Source organism: Nicotiana tabacum, chromosome 16 (genome assembly GCF_000715075.1).
Source record: "Nicotiana tabacum cultivar K326 chromosome 16, ASM71507v2, whole genome shotgun sequence".
NCBI lineage: Eukaryota > Viridiplantae > Streptophyta > Magnoliopsida > Solanales > Solanaceae > Nicotiana > Nicotiana tabacum.
The window spans coordinates 123,259,307-123,280,018 of NC_134095.1; the positions used below are offsets into that span (position 1 = coordinate 123,259,307).

At 36.8% G+C, this 20,712-nt stretch overlaps 1 long non-coding RNA gene across 3 annotated transcripts; it reads right to left on the minus strand.

Annotated features, from left to right (window-relative positions):
- Positions 1-4,823: 4,823 nt before the first annotated feature.
- On the minus strand, positions 4,824-20,030 carry LOC142170763 (uncharacterized). Of its 3 annotated transcripts, XR_012700263.1 has the most exons (3): positions 12,735-20,030; positions 12,285-12,549; positions 7,485-7,922 (listed from the first exon to the last, which is right to left on the minus strand). It is a non-coding gene; the product is annotated as an uncharacterized LOC142170763 (long non-coding RNA). The 3 variants fall into 3 exon arrangements; XR_012700264.1 differs by lacking the exon at positions 12,285-12,549 and having other exon boundaries at positions 4,824-7,922; positions 19,203-20,030; XR_012700265.1 differs by lacking the exon at positions 12,285-12,549 and having other exon boundaries at positions 14,353-20,030.
- Between the last annotated feature and the right edge of the window lie 682 nt (positions 20,031-20,712).

The window sequence follows — 20,712 nt, forward strand, 5'->3', positions numbered from 1 at the left end:
CGGTTCACCAATAGGGGTGAACTGATTCTTTCTGAAAGGCTCTCTTGGGCGAGGATTGTATTGGGGATTATTTGGTGGAGGACTATATGGAGCTTGGTAAGGATGGGTATTTATGGGAGGTGGAGCTCGGTTTTGTGTATGATGTTGTGGCCGCGTGTAAGGTTGCACGCTCATCACCGCATAGGGAGGCGGGGCCACGACATAAGCATCATCTTGAAGGGGATAATAGTGTGGTGGGACCATAGGAGGCACATATGATTGGCTGAATGACCTGCAAACCCCCCTCGAGCTTGAAGCCATCATGGCTCCCTCTTCACTTCTATTGTTGTTCATCAGACCCTCCGAACCATTCTGAGCAGCCTGTGATGTGACCAATTCAGTTTTGTCCATTGGAGGCTTTACCCTGGCAGCTTGCTCATGCCATTTGATAGCATATTCACAGAAGCTTTCAGCGGTTTTCTTTTTCAAATTGGATAAAGTATTTCTGTCGGGAGCGATATCCACATTATACTGGAACTGGCGAAAAAATCTCGGGCTATATCGTCCCACACATGCCAATGAGTAATTTTTTGATCCGTATACCACTCAAAAGTGATTCCGGTGAGGCTTTCCCCAAAATAGGTCATTAGCAGCTCCTCCTTTCCACCAGCACCCCTTAGCTGGTTACAGTATCGTTTCAAATGAGCGATCGGGTCTTCGTGCCCGTCGTGCTTTACAAATTTTGGCATCTTGAAGCTGGCTAACAAGTGGACATGGGGAAACATACAGAGGTCACAGTATGAGATGATCTTTTGGCCACTCAGACCTTGCATGTTTTTCAGGCTTTGTTCTATACTCTTCATCTTCCGAGTCATTTCCTATTGCTCGGGATTTTTAACAACCTTTTCTTGCTCCACCTAGAGATCATATTGCGGAGGTTGAGTGAAAGAGTACGGGGTCATATATGTTATTTCTGATTGAAGTTGTGGATCCTGAAAGGTGAATATTAGAGGTTCAATATACGGCCATGGTAGAATTGGTTGTGCTATGGTGCAGACTAGTGCTACAGAGAACGATATTGGAGGTGCCCTGGAAACTGGCACCTGGGAGCGAACTACATAAGGCATGCTAGGAACATTAGACAGAACTAGAGGGGGGCCCAGATGGGATGAGTGGGTTGGGCACAGGGGCGTTGGTAATTTCACCTGACCTAGGGAACAACTCAGGGAACCCAGGGGTTGCACTTAGTGGTTCCCTACCATTAGACCAGGCGTCCCACATTTCCAATATGCGGAGACGCAACATCTTATTCTCTTCAGTGGCTGCTGATTCTAGCTGCAGAATAGCCGATGTCTGGCTATCCTTAGGATCGATGATTGGTAGATTATTTTCGGAGGTCATCTGTGCCTTTGGATCTTGTGAAGGACGGGAGGCTAGACTACCAAAAAAAGCAACCATCAAAACCTGGCTTGTTTGCACACCCAACAACCTTGTTAGTTTTGAAACATTTAACATATAGGAAATCGCACGTTGGGATGCAATGCACCTAACAGTTAAGCGCTTCTACTATGTGTTTGAATGGTTGCATGTTTCATCCCGGCTTTAACTAACTCTTTTAGTATGTACCTCTTTTCTATTATTTCTGCATCTCTTTAATCACTCTTGATTTTTTTTCATTTCGTTTCTATCACTCTTTTATTTTTTGGCACTCTCTTTTCTTATTTTTGTCACTCTTTTTTTTCTTATTTCGCTCTTTTCTTTCTTTTTCACTCAATAAATTTTTTCTTTCTTTCTCTCTTTTTTTCAAATTATTTTTCACTTAGTTTTATTTTATAGCTATGATCGAATCCGATGGGGATTGCCTACGTATCATGACGTCGCATGAAACAGATCTTGCGTAGTTCGGGAAGATTGAGAATAGAGTAAATAAACTAACTCTTTCTTTTTTCTTTTTTTGGCTTACTTTTTCTAAAACTCAGACCATGAAAACATTAAGAAAAAGAAAAACATTTTTTTATTTGATTTTTTTTTAAATGAAAGAAATGCTTTAAGAGAAGAAAGGAATTATTTTTTTTCAGATTTTTGATTTTATTTTTTTTATTTTTTGAAAGAAAGACTTTTAAAAATTCCTTTTCTTTTGATTTGAACTTGGGAATTTCAAAAGTAAAAAGATTTTTTTTTTTGAATTTTCAATTGTTTTCTCTTTTTTTAAAGAAGAAAGAAAATATTTTTGGATTTTGAATGTTGCCTCTTAATTTTCGAAAGAGGGACTATTAAGAAAAATTATTGGATTTCTGAGTTTTTTTATTTATTTACAAAAGAGCTTCAAAAGAAAAGCGAAAATATTATTGGACTTCAATTTTCAATTTTTTTTTTGACATTTACGAAAGAAAGACTTTTAAACAAGGAAAAGAATTTTTTTTAATTCATTTTTTCTGATTTTCTTTTTTGGAAAAAATACTTCAAAATAAAGGAAACACTTATTTTGAATTTTTTTTTTTTTATTGAAAGAATTAAAGGAAAATATTTTTGGATTTTGTTTTAAAAAAATTGGGGCCAAAACCGATGAGGTTTGCCTACGTATCTCACATCCGGTGAAAATCAGACCTGCGTAGTTCGGTCAGTTATGACGGAACAGGAAAACATGGCACTTGAAAATTTTGGAATGACTTTTCTTTTTTCAGAATTTCGGCAGAGTTTCAGAATTTTCTAAATACCTACTTCACTCTTGGTTTTTGATTTTTTTTTATTTTCTTTCGTTATTCTAGAAGTCGGTCAATATACAAGCCGAAACAAACAGATGTGCAAGTAGCATGTAGGATGCATCAGGATGGTCTTTTTAATTTGAGTACACCTGTCCTAGACCGACCCAACCCCTATGTTGAGTCCCCAAAGTCAAATGCACATGATGCAAAAAAGCGTTCATACTAGGAATCCGGCATGAGGCTGAGTTATTCTAGGTTTAAAATCTGGGTATATTGTTATAGACTTGATGTACCCGAGCGGACAACTCGAGATGAGGGGGCTACGTATCGAGAACCAAAAAGCCATCCGGCTTTGTAATTTGTCCGAGCCTCTTTTTAATTCAAGGTATGACACTAACAAAAAGAGGAGTCACGCCAGCGTGCACGTCCACGAAGATGAGAAGAGAAGGGTTTCGTAACAGTTTATATACATTTCAAATAATATAAAAGCGGTAAAAAGTGACATTTAACACATTAGGCCCAAATATGTAATAAAAATCAGATAATAAATAAAAGTCAATTATAACGGTTATTCTAAGCTCGAATTCTTGAACTTTGAACTAAAGTTCTGGGTTTTTGTCCCCATCAGAGTCGCCAGAGCTGTCACACCTCTTTTTTTACCACCCGAGGGGGATATAAGGGAGTTTTTCTAATTTAAGTGACATTATTCGAAATGAGATTATTTTATTTATTTTATCAGAGTCGCCTCTTGTAATAGTTTAATTGGTGTCCAAGTCACCGATTTATTTTAAATCTCAAATCGAGGAAAATTAGATTTTATTCAAAAGTCTGCAAAACTAGAAATTCTAGATAAGAAATTCTATTAACCCGGGAGAAGGTGTTAGGCATTCCCGGGTTTCGTGGTTCTAGCATGGTCGCTTAAACTATTAACATTGGCCTAATTATCTGATTTACTATATGTTTTAAACGTATGGTGCATTTTTAGCTTAATAACCGCTTTTAATTATTTTATGGAATTATTCTGGAACAAGTTACGATTTTCGTACACTTGTTTATTTGAAATATATTGCGGATAATGTCATGGGAACTGTACCCACGATCTACAACATGTTTAATTTATTAAAAATTATTAGAAGTTGTAGCCGGGTGACATAAATGTACCCCCAAATTTGGGAATTAGATACCACAGTTACGTCACGGAATCGTACCCGCAGCTATGATGAATATTTAATTAACGCGCTTAAAGCAAACTACGAAAATTCAAGGAAAATTCTATACTAATTTTATATTTATATGAGGGCCATAAATTATAGGATTTTATTTGTGTATGGCATGCCCCAAATTATTTTAAGAAGAATTAGTTCTTGATCTAAATTTGTGAGGGCCATGTGTTATAAGTTTAAAGCATGGCACACCTCAATTTTTTTTTTTTTAAAGGTTATATAGTTTAAAGGCAAACTAAAGGTGCTCTTGTTTTTAATCTAATTTATAACTAATTATCACAACCACGTCATGGGAACCATATCCGTAGTTGTAATGAATTAATTACGCGCCTAAAGCAAGCTACGCTTAGAAACTTCCTTCTATTTGAAATTATACTTGGCGAAAATAAACTAGTAAGGGACAAACTGGCCGATTAGCTTGTTCAGGCCAAATTAATGATTCGATGCCTCTTTTTAATTGCCAATTAAAACTACACATTCCATTTACAGTAGCCATCCATGCTCTATTAAGCAAAACCAACCAGAAGAATCAATCAACAAAAACGTGACTTGAAACATTTGAACGTCCAAACCAATTTTTATGGCAATGTGGGGTCAATTGGAACCCTTTATATCATCCATGACAATTAATAACTCAACAAGCTATCCAGCTAGAACTTAGGGCCTAAAGTAAAAGATCATAGAAAAAAATACAATGCCATAACCAGTAAAACGTTGTACCCTGAACGCATAACCATTAAAATTACTACTAACTTGATATTGCTATTATATGAAAATATTAGCATGTAGCAGGTAAATGACTTTAAACTAACATTCAATTTGACTTAGTTTTAACCAACTTCAGTCATCTTGTTAATCCTATGTGTGACATATTCTTTTGTCAAACACTAAGATAGATGCATTTCAACAGTGATATGCAAGCCAAAAAAAATAATCACCCTGTTCTCTTGAATGGCTGGGCCGTATAAGCAACAAAACAGCACAAAAGAAAATATTTAAACTACATTTAAACATAAGTAAATCTACCGATATCATAACATGTCAATTACATATGACTTAACAAGGAGTAATAGTGATAGAAGACACACATTTCCCGATATCACGTTCACCATACACAGATAGTCAATACATCAAAAAGGAAAGAAAGTTAACTCTAGAACAATTTTCTTCTGATGTAGTCATTGCTTTGCATTCTCTCACAGGTACATTTCAAGCTCAAAGAAAATCAGTGAAACTAACTGCTCTAATTGTTCTCTGCTTTCCAGTTTTGTTTCATTATTCACCACTGATGTTTTTACTTCAGATGCAATCAAAAGAATCATGATTCGTGACTTAAATATTTTTTTCCTTAACTACTTGCTAACATCAATGATAGCTCTTAAATGGTCAATGTGGATCTCAACTAAATACAAGCTGCTTGTGGAAGTTAGTGTATTTCATTAAAATTTGTGTGACACTCATGTTTTATAAAGTTGTTGGCTTATCCGGAATATACTCAACCTTAGCATTCAACGTTTAGAAATTTTAATCAATTCAAGAACATACATGAATTCTGTACGGTAAAACAAAGTGGATTTATACACCATTTACCAGTAAACACCAAGGCAACACAGGGTATAACCCGAATGAATCACAGCAGCGCCTCTATATTCTTAACAAACGGGAGAACGAAACAACGAGTTCAAACAAACAACTTCGGCGGAATAACAATAAGCAAGGAGTTCAAAGTTAGCTCTATAACATTACTTTGTGTCCAAACAGTAATGTATCAAATAACGATTCAATTCTCTTCATAGTTTATAGATTTTAAAAAAATTTAATCGAGAAAAGACATGCTAACCAAAGTCACATATCTCTTGACTCTTAAAATCCAAGTGTGTTTACACTCTATGCAAACTAAAATTTAACAAAGCATGAGCACAAATCAAGGCCAACCATCAATTCGCAAGTGAAAGCAACATATGTTTATTCATAAAAATTCAAATATCAAATCTAAAACTGATAAGAGCAAATACCTTGACAACAATGAAATAAGCCTAAGCCAAATAAAGGCTGGAATAGAACTGATGGATCTCAGTACGGTGTCAGCAGCAAAATCAACAGAAATCAACGACAAATCCACAGCTTTGAGAACCAGAAACCAACTCAATCCAAAACCATTCTTGAGAACCCAGAATCAACAAAAAAAGATGTTGAAAACGTTTTTTGTGCTTTCTCTGATTTCTTTTGAAAATGAAACTCGAATGAAGAACACAAACTTAGAATATTTTGTTTCTTATTTTTTTGGTTTTCTGAATAGATGCAGACTAAAATTTTTGAAAGAAAAGGCCTAAAGAAAGGGAAAACTTGAAGAACTCTAGGAATTTTACCCTACTAATTTTTCTGAAAATTTTCCTCTGATTTTTTCCTTCCCCTTAAACAAGAAAACTCACTTTCTATATAACCCACAAAAATCTCGAAGCTTCTGCCCAAAAATTCGAAAAATCCCCTCGTTTGAGAGCGATTTTAGGGATAAATGGAAGGCATGGATTAATTTTCATCCATCACGGCTCCCATTCATCCAGCAAAAGGCTCAATAGTACAGAAATCATGCAAATTCGGAGGGAATATTCTTTTTTTTCTCTAACAAAAATCCGTTGGAATAAACTGACGTGGAGGGGAGGGGACCATTTGAGTTTCAGGCGAGTTGAGGTTGGGCTCACTAAGGAAGATGATGAACAACGCTGTTTTCTGCATTTTAGGTTTAGTGTTTGGATATAGGGAAAAGTTGTAAGAGAGGTTATATGGAGGGGAAATGAGTGGGTCGAACTGGTGGGTCAGGTCCATTTTCTTAAACTGGGGCGGTAAAGTATTTAGGATGGGGAATTAATTTTGTATATGGGGGAATTTTGGGCCGAATTGGATGTTAAAGATGGCCCAAGTTCAAAAATGAAACTTTTTTCCAATTCTTTATTTTATCTCTAATTTTTCCTTTTCTTTCCTCTTTTTTTTAAAAAACAATCCTAATAATTAAAAATCCTAAATTATCTAAAATATGAATTTAACTAGTTAACTAATTATAAAAATCATAAAAATCACTTAATTCTAAATTAAAAAAGAAAATAAATAACCTAAAAACAAAAAATGTAAAAATGAGCTATTTTGTGATTTTGAAGTTTCTATAAAATAAATAATTACTGATTAATTTTAAAAAATATAAAAACAAATCCTAAATACAATACATGATATTTTTGGTGTTTTTTATAATTTAAATAAAAATTAAACATGCATAGTAATGCAAATAATTTAGAAAATTCTAGAAAAATTCCTAAAATGGCAAATAATTAACAGAAAAACCTATTTTCTTGGGATTTTATAAGAGTATTTCGTATAGGGCAAAAATCACATGCTCACAGTTTTGAGCTCTAACGCATCGGAGACATGAAGGGTTTTCGGGCAAAGATAAAATAAGCAATTATGAGGGATTTTTGCCCGTTTGAAACTCCATGAGAAGTATCTTTCGAAAAAGCATGACCGGACCTTGCTTCAGAGGTTACCTACATATCCTTGGCTATAAAGGAACCAGGTCAGTGTAGTTCTGGAAGTTTTGGTAGCTGGGACTACCAGGAAACTGTGATTTCACTGATGTTGCTGCTGTTTCTGCTTGTTGAATTCCTTATTACACAAAAATGAAAGATAAAAAGCTAAACTTGATAAGCCTATCAACTACGAGTTACAAGATTCATATCTATAACCTTCTAAATCTTGATCTTGATTCTTGGATGGTTCTTCGTGCAGACTCTGATCTAAATCTTGATGCTCGTTAGCTGCAACCGCTGGTTCACTTTTCTTCAGCTTTTTGGATCAAGGCGGGACATGTGAAGCTTGTGATTTCAATCAAATTTTGAGTAGTCCGCATCTTTTCTCCACTTCTGCATCTTGAGTTCAAACTTCTTTTCTTGTTTCTTCTTTTCTTTCATTTGGGTTGACACTTCTTCCTTTGGTCATCTCAAACCTTACGTCTCACGGTGAAAACCTGTTTGGGCACCAAAGCAAACAAACGAATAAAACTTTTCTGCCCCAGTTTTCACTAGGAAAATTTCGTGAGTTATTGTAAAAAAATCTAAACTATTTCTTTATTGAAAGCAATAAAATCAAGATTGTGTATCTTTGGGAAAAAGAGAGTAGGGAGTGGAACCCTATATCTATACTAAAAATCAACTAGGGAGTGAAAACACTGTGTTGGAAAAGCGACTAGGGAATGGAGACCCTATGTCTAAAATAAACTCAACTAGGGAGTGCAGACCCTATGTTAGAAAAGCGACTAAGGAGTGGAGACCCTATGTCTAAAATAAACTCAACTAGGGAGTGGAGGCCTTATGTTGGAAAAGCGACAAGGGAGTGGAGACCCTATGTTAGAAAAGTGACTAGGGAGTGGAGATCCTATGTCTAAAATAAATTCCACTAGGGAGTGGGAAGCCTATGTTGGAAAAGGCGACTAGGGAGTGGAGACCCTATGTCAAAAATAAACTCAACTAGGGAGTGGAGACCCTATGTTGGAAAAATGACTAGGGAGTGGATACCCTATGTCTAAAATAAACTCAATTAGGGAGTGGAGACCCTACATTGGAAAAGGCGACTAGGGAGTGGAGATCCTATGTCTAAAATAAATTCCACTAGGGAGTGGAGAGCCTATGTTGGAAAAGGCGACTAGGGATTGGAGACCCTATGTCTAAAATAAACTCAACTAGGGAGTGGAGACCCTATGTTGGAAAAGCGACTAGGGAGTGGAGACCCTATGTCTAAAATAAAATCAACTAGGGAGTGGAGACCCTATGTTGGAAAAGGCGACTAGGGTGTGGAGATCCTATGTCTAAAATAAAATCAAATAGGGAGTGGAGACCCTATGTTGGAAAAGCGACTAGGGATTGGAGATCCTATGTCTAAAATAAAGGGAATGGAGACCCTATTTTGGAAAGACGACTAGGGAGTGGAGACCCTATGTCTAAAAATAAACTCAACTAGGGAGTGAAGGCCCTATGTCTAAAATAATGTCAACTAGGAAGTGGAGATCCTATGTTGGCACAGGCGACTAGGGAGTGGAGACCCTATGTTGGCAAAGCAACTAGGGAGTGGAGACCCTATGTCCAAAAATAATGTCAACTAGGGAGTGGAGACCCTATGTTGGAAAGACGACTATGGAGTGGAGACCCTATATCTAAGAATAAAATTAACTAGGGCGTGGAGACTCTATGTTGGAAAAACAGATTAGGGAGTGGAAACCATATGCCTAAAATAAAATCAACTAGGGAGTGGAGACCCTATGTTGGAAAAGCGACTTGGGAGTGGAGACCCTATGTCTAAAATAAAATTAACTAGGGAGTGAAGACCCTATGTTGGAAAAGCAGACTAGGGAGTGGAGACTCTATGTCTAAAATAAAATCAACTAGGGAGTAGAAACCCTATGTTGGAAGAGCAAACTGGGGAGTGGAGACCCTATGTTGGAAAAGCGACTAGGGAGTGGAGACACTATGTTGGCAAAGGCGACTAGGGAGTGGAGACCCTATGTCAAAAAATAAACTCAACTAGGGAGAGGAGACCCTATGTTGGCAAAGCGACTAGGGAGTGGAGACCCAATATCCAAAAATTAAGTCAACTAGGGAGTGGAGACCTTATGTTGGAAAGGCGACTAGAGAGTGGAGACCCTATGTCTAAAAATAAAATTAACTAGAGAGTGGAGACTCTACGTTGAAAAAGCAGATTAGGGAGTGGAGACCCTATGCCTAAAATAATATCAACTAGGGAGTGGAGACCCTATTTTGGAAAAGCGACTAGGAAGTGGAGACCCTGTGCCTAAAATAAAATCAACTAGGGAGTGGAGACCCTATGTTGGAAAAGAAGACTAGGGAGTGAAGACCCTATGCCTAAAATAAAATCAACTAGGGAGTGGAGACCCTATGTTAGAAAAGCAGACTAGGGAGTGGAGACCCTATGCCTAAAATAAAATCAACTAGGGAGTGGAGACCCTATGTTGGAAAGGCGACTAGGGAGTGGAGACCCTATGTCTAAAATAAATTCAACTAGGGATTGGAGGCCCCAAATCGGGAAAATTACCAGGTTATGCTGGAAAAATTACTGGGTTATGTCGAAAAGGTCCTCGGGTTATGTCGCGGAGGTCCACGAGTTATGCCGGAAAAGGTCATCGGGTTATACCGGAAAAGATAAAAGTCCTCAGGTTATGCCGGGGAGGTCCACGGGTTATGCCGGAAAAGAAAAAGGTCCTCGGGTTATGCCGGGAGGTCCACGGGTTATGCCGGGTAAGTTCATCGGGTTATGGCGGAAAAGAAAAAAGTCCTCGGGTTATGCCGGGGAGGTCCACAGGTTATGTCGGGAATGTCATCAGGTAATGCCGGAATAGAAATAGGTCCTCGGATTATTCCAGGGAGGTCCACGGGTTATACGGGGGATCAACTAGGGAGTGGGACCCTATACTGGAAATGACTACCAGGTTATGCTGGCAACGATTTGGGAATGGGACGCTATGCTGGAAAAGATGTAGCTAGAGATTGGAGACCCTATGCTACCATGGTTTCGATTTTTTTTTCATTTTTTTAGTTTAAGAAAATGAGTAAAAATGCAGGAAAGAATTTGGAGGAGACTTCCCTTTGGATTGATTATTGTTGCCGATCTTTTTCTAGCCCTTTCACAGTTTCTTTTTGTTGCACCTACTTCTTGCAAGGTCGTTTTTGGATAGCACACGTTTCCTGTTTTCAAACAAAGAACAATTGTTAGTTTGAAATGGTGGTTAGTTTTGTGGCCTTGGTTATTTCAATCACTTAATCTTGGCCCAGCTTCTTTGATAAAGATCTCAACTGCAACTGTTTGTTCCCTGAGGACCGATTTTACTTCTGGCCCTAAAAAACCTCTGGTTTTTCCAGACTTTGCCATGACAGTTGGTTGGTAGAACTCAACCTTTTCGACTTTATTTTGCCTTCGTAGGCCTTTCCTTTCTGACATTCCTTTTCTTTTCTTTTTTCTTTTTTTTTGGAGCATCGGGAAACTTTTTAGCTCCTCAAACTTGCTGCAACGGCTAGTCGCGTGGGACTTATCTTTTCCAACTTTATTTCGCCTTCGTAGGCCTTTCATTTCTGGCTTCTTTCTTCCAACTTCAATTTCAGAGCATTTGGGGTACATTGGCTTTTCAAACCTTTTCCGAAACTGTTAGCCATGTGGGACTTAACCTTTTCAATTTCATTTGCCTTTATAGGCGCTTCAATTTGATTTTCTCTTTCCAAGAGTTTAGATTTCGAAGCATCGGCTGCCATGGCCAGTCGGGGTCGACTTGATGCCCCTGATGAGGCTGGATACCCCTTTTTCATATTAGCTTGTATCAAATGAGAACCCTATAAATCAGTCTTGCCATCCCTTCTTTGTCTCAATTTCAGAATAGAGTTACACCGAAAAGGATTCAAAGAAAAACAAATAATAGAATGGACGATGAATTTAAACGAGAGGTATCCCTTTCGGAGAGGTGAAAGAAGGACTTATCTAAAGTGCATGCGGACTTCAATGAACATAACATGCCTTTTGGACTGGATGCCTGATCTGTGTAAACATCCGACTCTCAAAAATTCATTACAACTTTGCCTTGAAACCGAGAAACCTTGCCAGGACTCTGTATCGATGCCAATGGCTGTAAGGATCCTCTTTTCGATCAGGGTGACCTTTTGCGGGTTTTCACGAGCTGACCTCTCTTATTCCTCTTCTTACCATTACCTCATAGTTCTCTTTGAGAGTTTTCACTAAAAAGACTCTCTCATTTTTTTATTTTTTTTTGCTTGTTGTCGCCTCGCGGGGCCCGTATGGGTTTGCACCGATAAGACTCTCTCATTTTGTTGTGTCAGATCCAAGTAACTGTATCCTCCCATTTTGAATCTTTTTGTCGATTGATCAGAAGGACTTGAATAGGGTTTGGGTAAAAAGGATTTGGATTGAGTTACAACCTTGGAACCTTTCGGGCGAAACCATCACCGAACCATTATAACACCTGCCCCAGTTTCACTTTTGAGGGAATTTGGATGTTTATTTTGGTGTGATTGAACCCCAGAAAGAGGCTGCCTATGTATCCTTTCGGAATCAAGTCGAACGTAGTTCAGGACACTTTTTTATTTTCTTTTATTTTTCTGTTTTGATTTGTTTTCTCTTTATTTTTCCTTTCCTTTTTTCTCTCTTTTTTCGTTTTTTAATAACACTTTCAGGTTCCAAAGAGGGTAATCAAAGAAGAGTAACCGGCTCAAAAGGTTTGTAAAGGGTTGATAGTGTTTGGGTAGCGAGAATGAAAGCCTTCGTCATCCTAACCGGAGAATATTAATATTATATGGAGGACCAAACATAGTACCTTTTGGCTATATTTGCATTGACAGCTGTTACCGGGACATTTCCTTCGATGTGTCTCAAGTACAATGCACTCTTTTGGCAGTACTCTTGTTGCAATATACGAACCTTTCCAAACTGAAGCCAATTTTCCTTTAGCTGTTCTGATTCTTTGTTTTATTTTCTTAGACCTATTTTCATTACAATCTAATTCTTGATTCATTATTCTGATGTCTGACAGCTTTCAGAATCTAGGCATGAAGTCCGCAAGCATGTCATGTTATTGAAATCTGCATTTAACAGAACAAAAAAGAGAATAAGGAAAAAAAATGACAAGATTAAGAAAAGAGACATTCCTCGACAATGAAATATTAATTTCATTTGATTTTTGATTTTTTGATTTTTTTTCAATTTTTGAAGATAAAAGGGTTTACATCGGAAAGTAAGACAATAAGGTAAAACATCCGAATCATACCCTGAGATAATCCGGGTGCAGAAAGGATAGCAAGACTGGCTACCGAGACTCTCGTCTGATGGGGAACTTTCATGCTTGGCGATCATTTTTTGGCTTTTCATCTGTCTCGTCAATGGCTGCAATGGCCTTCAGTGCCAGATAAAATTCATCATCTTCACAAATCATTCCAACTATTGGCCCGATGTTGTGGACATGCAACAAATTGTTCATCACATCAAAAGCTTCTTCATTTTGAAAAACAATTCTTTCAGCTTCAATCAAATCTTCAATTTCCCTTTTGAGGGTCCAACAGTCTTCTGTATAGTGTCCCACTACTCCAGAGTGGTATTCACATCTAGCATCAGCTCGGTGCGAGGGGGACTCGGGATTCGGTCTGTTCGGGGCCACTGGCTGCAATAGATCTAACTTGATTAGCTTTTGGAACAAGCTTGAATACGATTCATCAATAGGGGTGAACTGATTCTTTCTGAAAGGCTCTCTTGGGCGAGGATTATTGGGGATCATTTGGTTGAGGATTATATGGAGCTTGGTAAGGATGGGAATTTCTGGGAGGTGGAGCTCAGTTTTGTGTATGATATTGTGGCTGCGTGTAAGGTTGCGCGTTCATCACCGCATAGGGAGACGGGGCCACAGCATAAGCATCATCTTGAAGGGGATAATAGTGTGGTGGGACTATAGGATGCACATATGATTAGCTGAATGACCTGCTGGCCCCCCTCAAGCTTGAAGCCATCATGGCTCCCTCTTCACTTCCATTGTTGTTCATCAGACCCTCCGAACCATTCTGAGCAGCCTGTGATGTGACCATTTCAGTTTCGTCCATTGGAGGCTTTACCCTGGCAGCTTGCTCACGCCATTTGACAGCATATTCGCGGAAGCTTTCAGCGGTTTTCTTTTTCAAATTGGATAAAGTATTTCTGTCGGGAGCGATGTCCACATTATACTGGAACTGGCGGAAAAATCTCGGGCTATATCATCCCACACGTGCCAATGAGTAATTTCTTGATCCGTATACCACTCAAAAGCGATTCTGGTGAGGCTTTCCCCAAAATAGGTCATTAGCAACTCCTCTTTTCCACCAGCACTCCTTAGCTGGTTAAAGTATCGTTTCATATTAGCGACCGGGTCTCCGTGCCCGTCGTACTTTTTAAATTTTGGCATCTTGAAGCCGGCTGGCAAGTGGACATGGGGAAACATACAGAGGTCATAGTATGAGACACTCTTTTGGTCACTCAGACCTTGCATGTTTTTCACGCTTTGTTCTAGACTCTTCATCTTCCAAGTTATTTCCTCTTGCTCGGAATTTTTAACAACCTTTTTCTTGCTCTACCAAGAGATTATATTGTGGAGGTTGAGTGAAAAAGTACGGGGTCACATATGTTATTTCTAATTGAAGTTGTGGACCCTGAAAGGTGAACATTGGAGGTTCAATATATGGCAGTGGTAGAATTGGTTGTGCTATGGTGCAGACAGGTGCTATAGAGAATGATATTGGAGGGGCCCTGAAAAGTGGCACCTGGGAGCGTACCACAGAAGGCATGCTAGGAAAATTAGATAGCACTGGAGGGGGGCCCGCATGGGATGAGTGGATTGGGCACAGGGTCGTTGGTAACCTCACCTGACTTGGGTATCAACTCAGGGAACCCAGCGATTGCACATAGCAATTCCCTACCATTAGACCAGGCGTCCCACATTTCCAATATGCGGAGACGCAACATCTTATTCTCTTTAGCAGCTGCTGATTCTAGCTGCAGAATAGCCGATGTCGGGCTATCCTCAGGATCGATGATTGGTAGATTGCTTGCGAAGGCCATCTGTGCCTTTGGATCTTGTGAAGAAGGGGAGGCTAGACCATTAACAAAAGCAACCACCAAAACCTGGCTTGTTTGCACACCCAACAACCTTGTTAGTTTTGAGACATTTAATATATAGAAAATCGCACGTTGGGATGCAATGCACCTAACAGATAAACGCTTCTACCATGTGTTTGAACGGTTGCATGTTTCATCCCGACCTTAACTAACTCTTTTAGTATGTACCTCTTTTCTTTTATTTCTGCCTCTCTTTAATCACTCTTGATTTTTTTTATTTTTTTTCTATAACTCTTTTATTTTTTGGCACTCTCTTTTCTTATTTTTGTCACTCTTTTTTTTTCTTATTCCGCTCTTTTCTTTCTTTTTCACTCAATAAATTTTTTTTCTTTCTCTCTTTTTTTCAAATTATTTTTCACTCAGTTTTATTTTATAGCTATGATCGAATCCGATTGGGATTGCCTACGTATCACGACGCCGCATGAATCAGATCTTGTATAGTCCCGGAAGATTGAGAATAGAGTAAATAAACTAACTCTTTCTTTTTTATTTTTTTGGCTTACTTTTTCTAAAATTCAGACCATGAAAATATTAAGGAAAAGAAAAACATTTTTTGATTCGATTTTTTTTTAAATGAAAGAAATGCTTTAAAAGAAGAAAGGAAATTTTTTTTCGGATTTTTGATTTTGATTTTGGTTTTATTTTTTTTATTTTTTGAAAGAAAGACTTCTAAAAATTCTTTTTCTTTTGATTTGAACTTGGGAATTTCAAAAGTAAAAAGTTTTTTTTTTTGAATTTTCAATTGTTTTCTCTTTTTGTAAAGAAGAAAGAAAATATTTTTAGATTTTGGATGTTGCCTCTTAATTTTCAAAAAAGGGAGTATTAAGAAAATGTATTGGATTTCTGAGTTTTTTGTTTTACTTATAAAAGTGCTTCTAAAGAAAAGCGAAAATATTTTTGGACTTCAATTTTTAATTTTTTTTTGACATTTACGAAAGAAAGACTTTTAAACAAGGAAAAGAATTTTATTTTAATTCATTTTTTCTGATTTGTTTTGGAAAAAATACTTCAAAATAAAGGAAACACGTATTTTGGATTTTGAATTTATTATTGATTTTTCTTTTTTTTCTTATGAAAGACTTTAAAAAGAAGGAAACTATTCTTTGAGTTTAAAAAATCTTTTTTTTTTTTGAATTTTCCAAGGAAATGCTTCTAAAGAAAGAATTAAAGGAAAATCTTTTTGGATTTTATTTTTTTAAAAAAAATTGGGCCGGAACCGATGAGGTTTGCCTACACATCTCACATCCGGTGAGAATCAGGCCCGCGTAGTTCGGTCAGTTATGACGGAACAGGAAAAGATGGCACTTGAAATTTTGGAATGACTTTTCTTTTTTCAGAATTTCGGCAGAGTTTCAGAATTTTCTAAATACCTACCTCACTCTTGGTTTTTGATTTTTTTTTATTTTCTTTCATTATTCTAGAAGTCGGTCAACATGCAAGCTGAAACAAACAGATGCGCAAGTATCACGTAGGATTCATGAGGATGATCTTTATAATTTGGGTACACCTGTCCTAGACGGACCCAACCCTTGTGTTGAGTCCCCAAAGTCAAATGCACATGATGCAAACAAGCGTTCCTACTAGGGATCCAGCATGAGGCTGAGTTATTCTAGGTTTAAAACCTGGGTATATGGTTCTAGAACTGGTGTACCCGAGCGGACAACTCGAGCCGGGGAGGGGCTACGTACCGGGAACCAAAAGGCCATCCGTCTTTGTAACTTATCCGAGCCTCTTTCTAATTCAAGGTATGACACTAACAGAAAGAGGAGTCACGCCAGCGTGCACATCCCCGAAGATGAGAAGAGAAGGGTTTCGTAACAATTTATATACAATTCAAATAATATCAAAGCAGTAAAAAGCGACATTTAGCACATTAGGCCCAAACATGTAATAAAAATCAGATAATAAATAAAAGCCAATTATAACGGTTATTCTAAGCTCGAATTCTTGAACCCTGATCTGAAGTTCTGGGTTTTGGTCCCCAGCAGAGTCGCCAGAGCTGTCACACCTCCTTTTTTACCACCCGGGGGGGATATAAGGGAGTTTTTCCAATTTAAGTGACATTATTCGAAATGGGATTATTTTATTTATTTTATCAGAGTCGCCTCTTGTAATAGTTTAATTGGTGCCCCAAGTCACCGATTTATTTTAAATCCCAAATCGAGGAAAATTAGATTTTATTTAAAAGTCTGCGAAACCAGAAATTCTAGATAAGGAATTCTATTAACCCGGGAGAAGATGTTAGGCATTCCCGGGTTCCGTGGTTCTAGTACGGTCTCTTTAACTATTAACATTGCCCTAATTATCTGATTTACTACATGTTTTAAACCTATGGTGAATTTTTAACTTTATTGCCGCTTTTAATTATTTTATGAAATTATTCTGGAATAAGTTACGATTGTCGTACACTTGTTTGTTTGATACACATTGTGGATCATGTCACGGGAACCGTACCCACGATCTACAATATATTTAATTTATTAAAAATTATTAGAAGTTGTATCCGGGTCACATAAATGTACCCCTGAATTTGGGAATTAGGTACCACACCTACGTCACGGGAACCGTACCCGTAGCTATGATGAATATTTAATTAACGCGCCTAACGCAAACTATGAAAGTTCAAGGCAAATTCTATACTAATTTTATATTTATATGAGGGCCATAAATTATAGGATTTTATTTGTGTATGGCACACCCCAAATTATTTTAAAAAGAATTAGTTCTTGATATAAATTTGTGAGGCTCATGTGTTATAAGTTTAAAGCATGGCGCACCTCAATTTTATATTTAAAAAAAGGTTATATATTTTAAAGGCAAACTAAAGGTGCTCTTGTTTTTAATCTAATTTAGAACTAATTATCACAACCACGTCACGGGAACCGTACCCATAGTTGTAATGAATTAATTACGCGCCTAAAGCAAGCTACGCTTAGAAACTTCCTTCTATTTGGAATTATACTTGGCGAAAATAAATTAGTAAGGGACAAACTAGCCGATTAGCTTGTTCAGGCCAAATTAATGATTCGATGCCTCTTTTTAATTGCCAATTAAAACTACACATTCCATTGACAGTATCCATCCATACTCTATTAAGCAAAACCAACCAGAAGAATCAATCAACAAAAAACGTGACTTGAAATATATGTACGTCCAAACCAATTTTTTAAGGCAATGTGGGGTCAATTGGAACCCTTTATATCATCCATGACAATTAATAACTCAACAAGATATCCAGCTAGAACTTAGGGCCTAAAGTAAAAGATCACAGAAAAAATACAATGCCATAACCAGTAAAACGTTGTACCCTGAACGAATAACCATTAAAATTACTACTAGCTTGATATTGCTGTTATATGAAAGTATCAGCATGTAGCAGGTAAATGACTTTAAACTAACATTCAATTTGACTTAGTTTTAACCAACTTCAGTCATCTTATTAATCCTATGTGTGACATATTCTTTTGTCAAACACTAAGATAGATGCATTTCAACAATGATATGCAAACCAAAAAAAATAATCACCTTGTTCTCTTGAATGGTTGGGTCGTATAAGCAACAAAACAGCACAAAAGAAAATATTTAAACTACATCTAAACATAAGTAAATCTACTGATATCATAACAAGTCAATTACATATGACTTATCAAGGAGTAATAGTGATAGAAGACACACATTTTCCGATATCACGTTCACCATATATAGATAGTCAATACATCAAAAAGGAAAGAAAGTTAACTCGAGAACAATTTTCTTCTGATGTAGTCATTGCTTTGCATTCTCTCACAGGTACATTTCAAGCTCAAAGAAAATCAGTGAAACTACTGCTCTAATTGTTCTCTGCTTTCCAACTTTGTTTCATTATTCACCATTGATGTTTTTACTTGAGATGCAATCAAAAGAATCATGATTCGTGACTTAAATGTTTTTTTTCTTAACTACTTGCTAACATCAACGATAGCTCTTAAATGGTCAATGTGGATCTCAACTAAATACAAGCTGCTTGTGGAAGTTAGTATATTTCATTAAAATTTGTGTGACACTCATGTTTTATAAAGATGTTGGCTTATCCAGAATATACTCAACCTTAGCATTCAACGTTTAGAAATTTTAATCAATTCAAGAACAGACATGAATTCTGTATGGTAAAATAAAATGTATTTATACACTATTTACCAGTAATCACCAAGGCAACACAGGGTATAACCCGAATGAATCGCAACAGCGCCTCTATATTCTTAACAAACGGGAGAACGAAACAACGAGTTCAAACAAACAACTTCAGCGTAACAATAACAAGCAAGGAGTTCGAAGTTAGCTCTATAACACTACTTTGTGTCCAAACAGTAATGTGTCAAATAACGATTCAATTCATAGTTTATAGATTTTAAAACAATTTAATCGAGAAAAGACATGCTAACCAAAGTCACATACCTCTTTGACTCTTAAAATCCAAGTTTGTTTACACTCTATGCAAACTAAAATTTAACAGAGCATGAGCACAAATCAAGGCCAACCATCAATTCGCAAGTGAAAGCAACATATGTTTATTCATAAAAATTCAAATACCAAATCTAAAAATGATAAGAGCAAATACCTCGACATCAATGAAATGAGCCTAAGCCAAATAAAGGCTGGAATAGAACTGATGGAGCTCAGTACGGTTTCAGCAACAAAAATCAATAGAAATCAATGGCAAATCCACAACTTTGAGAACCAGAAACCAACTCAATCCAAAACCATTCTTGAGAACCCAGAATCAACAAAAAAAAGATGCTGAAAACGTTTTTTGTGCTTTCTATGATTTCTTTTGAAAATGAAACTCGAATGAAGAACACAAACTCAGAACATTTTATTTCTTATTTTTTTCGTTTTCTGAATAGATGCAGACTAAAAATTTTGAAAAAAAGGCCTGAAGAAAGTGAAAACTTCAAGAACCCTAGGAATTTTAGTCTACTAATTTTTCTGAAAATTTTCCTCTGATTTTTTCCTTCCCATTAAACAAGAAAACTCACCTTATATATAACCCTCAAAAATCTCGAAGCTTCTGCCCACAAATCCGGAAAATCCCCTCGTTTGTGAGCGATTTTAGAGACAAATGGAACGTATGGATTGATTTCCATCCATCCACGGCTCCCATTCATCCAGCAAAATGCTCAATAGTATAGAAATCGTGCAAATTCGGAGGAAATATTTTTTTTTTCTCTGACAGAAATCTGTTGGAATAAAGTGACGTGGAGGGGAGGGGACCATTTGAGTGAACTCGCCTGAGTTTCAGGCGAGTTGAGGTTGGGCTCACTAAGGAAGATGATGAACAACGTCGTTTTCTGTATTTTAGGTTTAGGGTTTGGATATAGGGAAATGTTATAAGAGGGGTTTTATATGGAGGGGAAATGGGTGTGTCGAACTGGTGGGTCAAGTCCAATTTCTTGAACTGGGGCGGTAAAGTATTTGGGATGGGGAATTAATTTTGTATATGGGGGAATTTTGGGCCGAATTGGGTGTTAAAGATGGCCCAAGTTCAAAAATGAACCTCTTTTCCAATTCTTTCTTTTATCTATAATTTTTCCTTTTCTTTCCTTTTTTTTAAAACAAAATCCTAATAATTAAAAATCCTAAATTATCTAAAATATGAAATTAAACTAGTTAACTAATTATAAAAATCATAAACATCACTTAATTCTAAATTAAAAAATAAAATCAATAACCTAAAACAAGAAATGTAAAAATAAGCTATTTTTGTGATTTTCAAGTTTCTATAAAACAAATAATTACTGATTAATTCTAAAAAATGTAAATACAAATCCTAAATGCAATGCATGATATTTTTGGTATTTTTCATGATTTAAATAAAAATTAAATATGCACAAAAATGCAAATAATTAAGAAAATTCTTGAAAAATTCCTAAAATGGCAAATAATTAACAGAAAAATCTATTTTCTTGGGATTTTATCGGAGTATTTTGTATAGGGCAAAAATCACATGCTCACACCACACAAATACTCTGGACCTCTTTTTGACTTATTTAGGACCACAAATTCCAAAAGTCTTCATTTTTTCTTAAACTCCATGCCGAGTCCAACAGGTTCATATAAATTGGAACGGA